We start from the raw sequence: 9,660 nt of genomic DNA, 5'->3' as shown, positions 1-9,660 counted from the left end.
TCTTCGTCGACTTATCTACCTCTACTATTTTTGATTGGACAAGCTTCTAAAGGCAGTTGTGGAGTGTTCTCTTCAATAGCCTCTGCTACTAGTTTATCCACCACATCAACACTAAAGCATGAATTCGACTTGGATGGAAACTTCATAGCTTCAAACACATTGAACGTTACTGTTTCATCTTGAACTCTTAATAGTAATTTTCCTTCTTGCACATCAATGAGTGCTCTTCCCGTGGCCAAAAATGGTCGGCCCAAAATAAGAGGCATTTCCTTATCCTCCTCCATGTCCAATACAACAAAATCTGCCGGAAAGATAATCTTGTCCACCTTCACCAACACATCTTCGACTATACCCCTTGGATGTTTGATGGATCTATCTGCGAGTTGCAACGACATGGTCGTTGGCTTAACTTCACCAATTCCCAATCTCCTGAAAACAGAAAAAGGCATTAAATTGATGCTAGCACCTAAATCACATAACACTCGATCAAAGGTAATGTCTCCTATAATGTAAGGAATAGTAAAACTCCCTAGATCTTTGAGTTTTGGGGGTAGCTTCTTCTGGAGAATGGCGCTGCACTCCTCCGTGAGCATCACAGTTTCCTTATCCTCTAACTTCCTTTTGTTGGATAAAATCTCCTTGAGAAATTTCGCGTAGCTCGGCATCTGTTGGAATGCATCTGCAAAAGGAATGTTAATATGCAATTTTCTAAATATTTCAATGAATTTGGAAAACTGCTTAACCTGATTCTTTTTCTTCAGTCTCTGAGGAAACGGCACAGGAGGAGTGTGATGTGCCAATTCTGGTGGTATCTCGGGAAATGACAATTTCTCTTTCCTTTGTCTTTGCCTCACTTCCCGTTTTGGTTCTTCTTCCCTAGAACTAGATGGTTTCTCTTCAGCAACTATCTCTTCATCAACCTCCTCATCAGAGTCTTCCTTTTCTTTCCCTTTGATGGACATTCTTCTTCCCTTGATTTTTCCACCTCTTCCAACATCGTCCCATTTCTCAGAGTTATCGCATTTGCTTGCTCATGTGGGTTAGTCACTGTGTTGCTTGGTAGTAAGCCCTATGGTTTCTCATTTAACTTATCAGCCAATTGACCCACTTGCACCTCCAAGTTTCGAATGGACGCCCCTTGATTTCTGAAATTCGTTCTCATCTCATTCATAAAACCTGTGGTCTCTTGCATAAACTTTCCGAACATGTCCTCCAATTTCGTCACTTTTTGCTCTCCTGATTGATTGTTCACCCCTGTTTGGTTGTTTGGCAATGCTCTTTGATTCCATTGATTGTTCTGCAGATTTTGTTGATTCTGATTGCCCCAAGACAGGTTCGGATGATTCCTCTAACCAGGATTATATGTGTTGGAGTACGGATTGTTCGGTTGCCTTTGATTTCCTGCCAAGTAGTTAACCTGCTCTGATGATGGTGCTGAAGCAAACATGTTCCCTACTTGACATTCGCTGCTCATGTGATTATCTACACAAAATTCACAAGTTAGTTGAGGTGCTAGAATGGAATTTACCTGTATACTTCCCAACTGTTTTTAAAGTGCTATCAGTTGGGCTGAAATGGCTGTATATGTATCAACTTCATGAAGACCCATAGATTTCTTCGGTTGCACCCTCTCATTAGGTCTTTGATAATTATTGCTTGCCAGAACTTCAAGCAACTCGTGAGCTTCTTCCAGAGTCTTATTTTGCAGTGCTCCTCTCGATGCTGCATCAACCATAGTTTGCACATTCACCATCAATCCATTATAAAATGTTTGGACTTGAATCCAAACTGGCAACCCATGATGTGGACACCTCCTCAGTAATTCTTTGTATCTCTCCCAAGCCTCATACAATGATTCCGACGCTTCCTGTAGAAACGATGTGATATCATTTCTTAGCTTTGCTGACTTTGCTGGAGGAAAGAATTTGGTCAGGAGCTTTTGTGCTAAATCGTTCCATGTTGTAATCGTTCCTATTGGTAATGCCATTAACCATCCCTTAGCTTTATCCTTCAATGAAAACAGAAATAGTCTCAATCTGATGGTGTCATCTGACACTCCGTTTGACTTGAAAGTATCACAAATCTCCAAAAATTGGCAATGTGTAGATTTGGATCTTCCTTCAAATCTCCCCTGAACTGTACCGACTGCTGGATCATTTGGATGATTGCCGGCTTTATCTCAAAGTTGTTGGCTTGTACTGCTGGTCTAGTAATACTCGAGCCACTACCATCAACTGAGGGAACTGAAAACTCCCTTAGTGTTCTATTTTTTGCCATCTCTACAACTATGACTTCTGGTTCCACTGTAGCCTCTCTTTCTCTTCTTTCTCTGTTAAGTCTTCTAGTGGTTCTTTCAATCTCAGGATCAACAGGAACCACTGGCTGACATCTTGCTTTTCGCATAAACTACACAGAAAAATAGAAAGAGTAAGATCAGAAACCAACCGAAAAGAATAACAAAAATTAAACAAACAACAATTAAGCGAAAATAAAGCTCCAATCTAACTAACACAAGAAAAATTTAATGTTAACACAAAACTCAATCCCCGGAAATAGCGCCAAAAAATTTGATGCGTTGTAACTACAACATGCATAAATAGCAAGAGCACTAGTCGCACAAAGTAATAAAGTGATGAGTGAGTATCATTCCCATGAGGATTGGCTGCTAAGCACTAATTTTCCTAAGTGTTTTTCAAGTTGGAGGAACCGACTTTGTTTGGATTAATGGGAGAGATTAAAACTAAAATTGAAAGAAAACTTACTAAGTATTAAAAACTAATTAATGGAAGCAAGAATTTAAACGCAAGAATAATATCAATTTAACAAACGGTTAGGGTCATTCGGACTCTATGGATGAATTCTACTGATTATGTTAATTCCACACTCACATGCACATATTGTAAATCGAATTCTCTAAGTTGTCAAACATACCTTCTTAGGCTATGAATTCCTACTTTTCCCTATTATACTTCCGCACCCAACAAATTGAAGAATAATAGATCCAAGTTCATTAAGCTAATGGAATCCTAGATTGATTTCATTGATTCTCAAATCTATCTCTAGCATTCAATACTACAATGGTGATTACCCAAGAAGCTCAACATGATTCATTTCTCAATCTCATCGTATTCATCAAATAAATTCCATTAAAAACAAAATAACCACACAATCTATGTATTAGAATATGGAAATAATAGTAATCAATTCATTAACCCATAAAAATCCGAACTTAATCAAAACCATAACCCAAAATGGGTTAGTTCATAACTAAATCAAAATACACAGGAAGAAAAACAACAAACACAATGTTCAACATATTGAAATGCAGAGAAAAGAGTAGAGATCTCCCTTAGTTGAAGAATCCACAAGATTCAAGCTCAAATCTTCTCTCTAAATATCAAATCAATTCAAAACTCAATGAGAACAGACGAAAACTGGACCACCCTTACGAAAATGGTAAAGTTTTTCTTTTATATCTCGCTCAAAGACCTAAAACTTTCCTAAAATAAAACTGTGCGTTTTGAAGAAACTAAAATTCGCAGACTTCGCCGCGGCGAAGAAAGAGTTTCGCGGCAGCGACGAGGTAAAATGGAATCTCGTGCTTAACAGTTTTCGCCGCGGCGAACCTTCATGAAGAATTCTGAAATTATAGAATTGCCCTCTGTTTGCTTCTTTGCTTGAATCTTCGATCTTCGATGCTCTCTCATGGAAACAAGCTTCATAGTGCTTCACTCTGCTTCAGAACTCTCCCAATTTCGAGATCCGCTTACTTTTGGGTCTAGAAACTCGAATTCGCTCATTATTTGCTCAAAATGTCCATTTTGGCCTGAAACACAAAATGTAAAGAATTAAGTAGCAATTCAGGCAAAAATGAACTAAGAAGTATCTACAATCCGACCAAAAAGCCTAATAAAAACAGTATAATTCTCGGATTATCAACTAGGTACTCCAAAACTTGATGTAAGAGCAAATGTGGTGCTTGATTGTCCAATGGAAGGAGGACTAAACTGTACTGAACCACTGTTTGGTACTGGTGGTGAGTGAACAGTGTGTAATGGATTAGAAGCAGAGAAAGTAGCGTGCTGAGCATGATGAGGATAAGTTGAATTCTAATAATGCTGAGGTAATACATTCTGGTAACCTTGAGAAGAGAGAACAGGTTGCTGCTGCTGGGAAACATGAACAGTCTGCTGCTGCTGTGAAACACCATTATAGGTTGCATTAAAACGATGATAGCACTGAACATCAGAGTGTCCAACCTTATTACAGACCTGGCAAATAAGTCTATTTCTCCCACTACCACGACCTCTGCCTTTTCCATAAATAATAGGTCCAGTCCAGTTTTGTTTCAATCCATTACCAATAAAAGGTATAAAAGTTTAAGGCTGAGAGGTTGGGAATATTGGTGGAACAAGATAAGTTTGTGAGCCGTGAGGATTTCCTAGTGAAATTAGGGAAGGTATAGTGTTGGAAAAATGGTAAGAGTCTGTAGCTTTGTTGTGGCTGGCCTGGTCTTTTGATCCAGAAGCACTAGGGGCAATGATGACTAGTTAAGGCTACATTGACAGACCTATTATAGAGATCAACCGAGTTAAATTTTTCAAGTCTAAGCTCATACTTCTAAAGTAAAAATTGTGCCTCTTAAAGTGTAACACTGTCAACTTTGGATTCTAATCTTGAAGTAAGGGTCATAACAGCGACATCATATTTAGGGCTTGGCCCATCTAACATGTATTAAAGCAAGTCCTCATCAGATACAATCATTCCACTTGCTGTTAAACTTTCCGAGATCTCTTTCATCTTTTTAACATAATCACTAATACTCAGACTACCTTTCTAAGTTGTTTGAAACAAGTTTTTAAGATGAAGAGCTCGAGCCTTGGAATCTGTTATAAATTCATTTTTTAGGGCTAACCAAATTTCAATAGCTAATCTACATTTTGAAACAACACAGAACATGCTTTCCGATATTGATGCAAGTAACCAGTTTACTAAGCATTTATCAACTCTTTTCTACAAAACATAACTCTGATTAAGTTCTTCACTTACCTCGGAATCATCAATTAGAACTGGTGAGGTGCATCGAGCTCTACCTAAGAGGTGATCTTCTAATTCAAGAGAGCCAACGGTGGATAAAACTTGAGAGCTCCAAAAGTGGTAATTGTTTCTTGTCAACTTAGGGTTTATAACTTGCAAGCTCAAATTGAGAGCTGACGTAGTTCGATTTGAGGAATCTTGCAACATTTCTCGATTGCTGTTAAGCATATGAGAAGAAGAAGAATCCTTAGCCATTGACGCGAGTTAGGGCTCTGATACCATGTGAAATGTAAGCAAAACTGAATGAAAAACAATTTAGAGAGAAAAGGGAGAACACAAATTTGTGTGTATTACTTCGATTGTTGTTACAATGAGAAAGAGCTGTAGCTCCTTTATACTGATACATGATTCAGTTTTAAGAGTGGGCAATTGATAATCCATGGATTATACTGTTTTCATTAGACTTTTTAGTCTGATTTCAGGTACTTTCTAGTTCATTTTAACCTAAATTGTTGCTTAAATCTTTACATTTTGTGTTTCTGGTTAAAACGGACATTTTGAGCAAATAAGGACAAAATTAGAAATTCTAAACTTAGAAGTAAGCGGATCTCAGAAGTTGGGAGAGTTCTGAAGCAGAATAAAGCACCATGAAGCTCACTTCCAAGGGAGAGCATCGAAGATCGAAGAATCAAGCGAAGATGCAAGTAGAGTGGCAGTTCTGTAATTTTAGAACTTTTCAAGAAGCTTCGCCGCCGCGAAGACTTATTCTTCGCAGCGGCGAAATACGCCAAACACGAACATGTCTGCTTCTCTCTTCGCCGCGGCGACGGTCGTAAATTCTAGTTTTTAAAAAACGCACAGTTTTACTTTGTGCGTGTTTTTCTGGGAAATTTGGGCGAGGTATAAAAGGAAACACTTAGCCTTTTTCCAGAGGAGGTCGAATAGGGTTTGTAGCAGCTTTTTACATTTCCTTTGAATTATTTTGAGTGATCTGGAGCTGTAACAAGGGTGAAGATTCGATTTCGAACCAAGGATTCATCATTTGGGGAGATTTCTTGTCTTTTCTCCAATTTTCATTATGCTTAACTTTTTTTTTATCATTTTTCTTGTTTGTAGTGTTGATTTAGCTATGAACTAACCCATTTTGGGTTAGGGTTTTGATTGTAATTCGGATTTTAATGGGTTAAGTGATTTATTGTTTTATTTTCATATGATTATGCTTCTTCCTAATATTTTTCTTATGAATTTAACGTGTTTGGAATGATTTTGGAAAGGATATGAGTTGATATTAGGTTGTGGTTTATGGATTAGGGGTGATTTTGTCTCATTTATGCTGTTTAGGGGGTAAATTGTCATATTTTTAAAGGTTGATTTTGTCACTTTTCAATTATGTAGGGAACAAAGAATATTTTGCATTTTATTCTATAAAAGAAAACGAAAAGTCACAGATCCAGGAGGTTGTTCAGCCATCTTTTCCGATGACTCCTCAGCTTCTTTTCCAGTGGCCTCCGATGATGATCCATCTCCTCGTGCACCGATCTTCATTAGCCCCCAAAACCACCGCAAATCGCCACCATAAAGCATGTGAAACGCCGTGACGTTTCGTCTTCTACCACCATGACTTTTCACCTTCCAGGCCAGATTTCGCCCTTTTTTGGCGACATTTTGGCTCCCTAAAGATTGATCTCCCTTCCCACGGCCGGATCTACACATCCCAAGCTTCAGCCGCCGCAAAAATCGTCGGAATCCGCCATCTAGCCACCGCGACTCTTCATTTTCTAGCCTAGATCTTGCTCATTTCTGACGACTTTTCACCTCCCTAGGACCTGATCTGAACTCACCATCACTAGAGCTTTCCATCGGTACCTTCGGATCCCATTTCTGCCACCATTTTCTGAAAGACCAGCTAAAAAATTAACGTTTTTTGGCGAGTGCGTTGTTCGTATTCCGAATTGTCTGTTGGTCATTTTCGCCCCTTCTTCGTATCATATCGTTATTGATTACCTCCTCTCTGTCATGATCAGCTTCATTTCCACTGTTTCAGCCTCTGTCATCACCACCATGAGCGGTTAAGTTCTCGGTTGTCTGTTACGGCATAGGCGAGATCGAGATTGACTCCACGACTCTCTTCATCAGCTCTCGACTAGTTGGATGAGCCCGATTATAGAACATTTGGTAGTATTGTGCTTCGGATTATATTTGTTTTCATTTCATGTTTGATTTCGATACTTTAATATGATTTGAACATAATTTGTGATGAATATTGTTGTCCATTATGATTTAATGTTTTCATAGAACTTGCTGAATGATAAACGTTGGTTTGAAATAATTAAATGATGAATATTGCTTTTCATTACTTCTCATCGATTGTAATTGAGTTGTGTTCGGATTTAATTTAATTTTTACTTTTGTTGCTTTTATTGTTAAGTTGGTTGATTGGATTTTACGTGTTGTTAAATTGTATTTGTTAATCGCGTACCAACTAGTGGTATTGCCTTGTAGCGTTTATCAGCGTTTAATGATAGTCTTTAACCAATTGAACTTGAGTGATCGGGTGAGACATGATAGATTATACTTAGAGTGCCGGGAGGCCATTTCATTGATTTACCTTGCCTTGTAGGTTTAGGGGATCCTAGAGGGTGGAGAAGAATTGTGTGAGTCGGTCTCTTGTCGAACCAAAATCGTAACGGCAACATTTTTATTATAAAGTCTTTATTAGTTTTAATTTCACTCTTTTATTATTTGCATTTAGTTTGTTTAGTTTCATTAATCAATTGCCAATTTCATTTCCGCTACTCAAAATACATTAGGTTGTTAGTCTTGCTCCCTGTGGATTCGACTCTACTTACCGCTAACTACGGTAATTAGGTTTAATTTTGTGACTATGACGACCGGTTCAACACAATCCTAGGTGCGGGGGGAGTTATCTCATGATGCAATTCAGTAAGTGGCAATGACACTAAAACTATGGCCACAGTGGGATTGAGTTATTGCTCGATCCAGTTTATAATTCAAGTAATTAGTCCAGTAACTGAATACATAATATCGAGAGTAACTGAGGTTGACACTATTTCTATGCCTTGGTCTCATCGAGATAACGAATGATGAAAGGATTGGATTGGATTATATGGTAACAATATCGTTGATAGGTAGCTGCTTCGCTGAATCCGAATCTATCAGGTGGCCATGATGCCTTGCTAGAGGCCAATCTTGGTCTGTGTGTAGTGAGATGATTAATTGGTGTTAATCGTGACTACACACTACCGGTATGATAAGGAGCCTACAGGTCACACACAAAGAAGATAATTTAAGAACCAATTTATAAGAAGGGCGTTTTCATCTTTTTAGGCGAAAGGGTATTTTTTGGTAATTTCACAGTGCAATTAAATTTGCTGTGGTCGTAGCCTTTATTTAATTTGATATTAAAATTAAATAAGTGAGATTATATTTAAATATGTGTTCGCATATATTTGAATGAATTATCGTTATTGTGAAATGTTAATATATTAAATATATATTAATTGAATTTAACTGAAATAATGATAATTAAAATTAAAAATATCTAAATGGGGTTGTTTGGACATAGGAGTTGCTTGGGTTGGTGCCCAAGCTCATTCCATGATGGAATAGGGCAAAGTGTGCACTATATAAGTGCAACATTTTGTGATTAAATAACTAATTCATTTTTCACAAGGTTAAAAGTTCCAGCCATTTTTCTCTCTTCCCACGCCAGATTGCTTTGGTTGTTGAATCAAAATATTTTTTATTTTTGTTCTTGGTTCTTAAGGCTAAAATGGATCTAGCAAATCCCTCTTTAGTTCCTTGGGGTTATCTTCGTGTGGACTAATGGTGGTTCGATCCTACCCTTAGATCGGTAGCGAAACCCATTTGGTGATAAAGTTGGAGGAGCCTCTAAACGTGGGTATGGTTTTTTAACTTTAAATTGATTTTCTGCAGATTCTAATATGTTGTATAAACTGTAAATTTGTGCCCTGATCTTGGTTCTATAGAACGATCCATGTTATTTATGTTTTTGTTTCCGCTGCCATAACTTCATTGTTCCTAACAGTAGTATCAGAGCGTAGGATACCAAATTTTACAGTTTATTGTCTGATTTATAACATGTATTTGATTGATAACATGTTGTTTTGTAAAATATGCAAAATCTGCTTTTGAATGAGTGATTCAATTGATTAGTTGGTTTAATAATGCATTGATGGATGTTATATTGGTTGGTTAGTATCCTGGTTGAATGCTTGTGCGTTCGATTTGATTTGGGTCCTTTTTATGAAATGAAAAACTGCAAAAACACGAACTGTATTTTTTTGGGTTTCCAGACTTCGCCACGACGAAATAATAACTTCACTGTGGCAACGTTCTTACTGGAATTTTCAGGGTTGCCTGTTTCACCGCGGCAAGAAAGTTGCTCTCCCAATTTTGTATTTTTCGCGAAGGGACCAAACTACAGTTTTTAATAACCTATAAAGCCAATAATTATTCTGCACATATAAGAAGGTAATTAATAATAAACCCGCCCAATTCAAAAATTGATTGTTTTTTAAAGGTATGTCATGAACTTGTTTGTATATTGCATGGTGCCCGATACATAAGCCCTATGACCTA

The 9,660-nt window shown here is 37.6% G+C and overlaps 1 non-coding gene across 1 annotated transcript; it reads left to right on the top strand.

The window, feature by feature from the left end:
• The first annotated feature begins 1,793 nt into the window (after nt 1-1,793).
• LOC116116886 lies at nt 1,794-1,900 on the top strand. The gene has a single exon (XR_004125885.1). It is a non-coding gene; the product is annotated as a small nucleolar RNA R71 (small nucleolar RNA).
• The last annotated feature ends 7,760 nt before the right edge of the window (nt 1,901-9,660 follow it).

This window comes from Pistacia vera, unplaced genomic scaffold (genome assembly GCF_008641045.1).
Source record: "Pistacia vera cultivar Batoury unplaced genomic scaffold, PisVer_v2 Contig787, whole genome shotgun sequence".
Lineage (NCBI taxonomy): Eukaryota > Viridiplantae > Streptophyta > Magnoliopsida > Sapindales > Anacardiaceae > Pistacia > Pistacia vera.
This window is presented reverse-complemented; position numbering and strand designations above follow the sequence as displayed.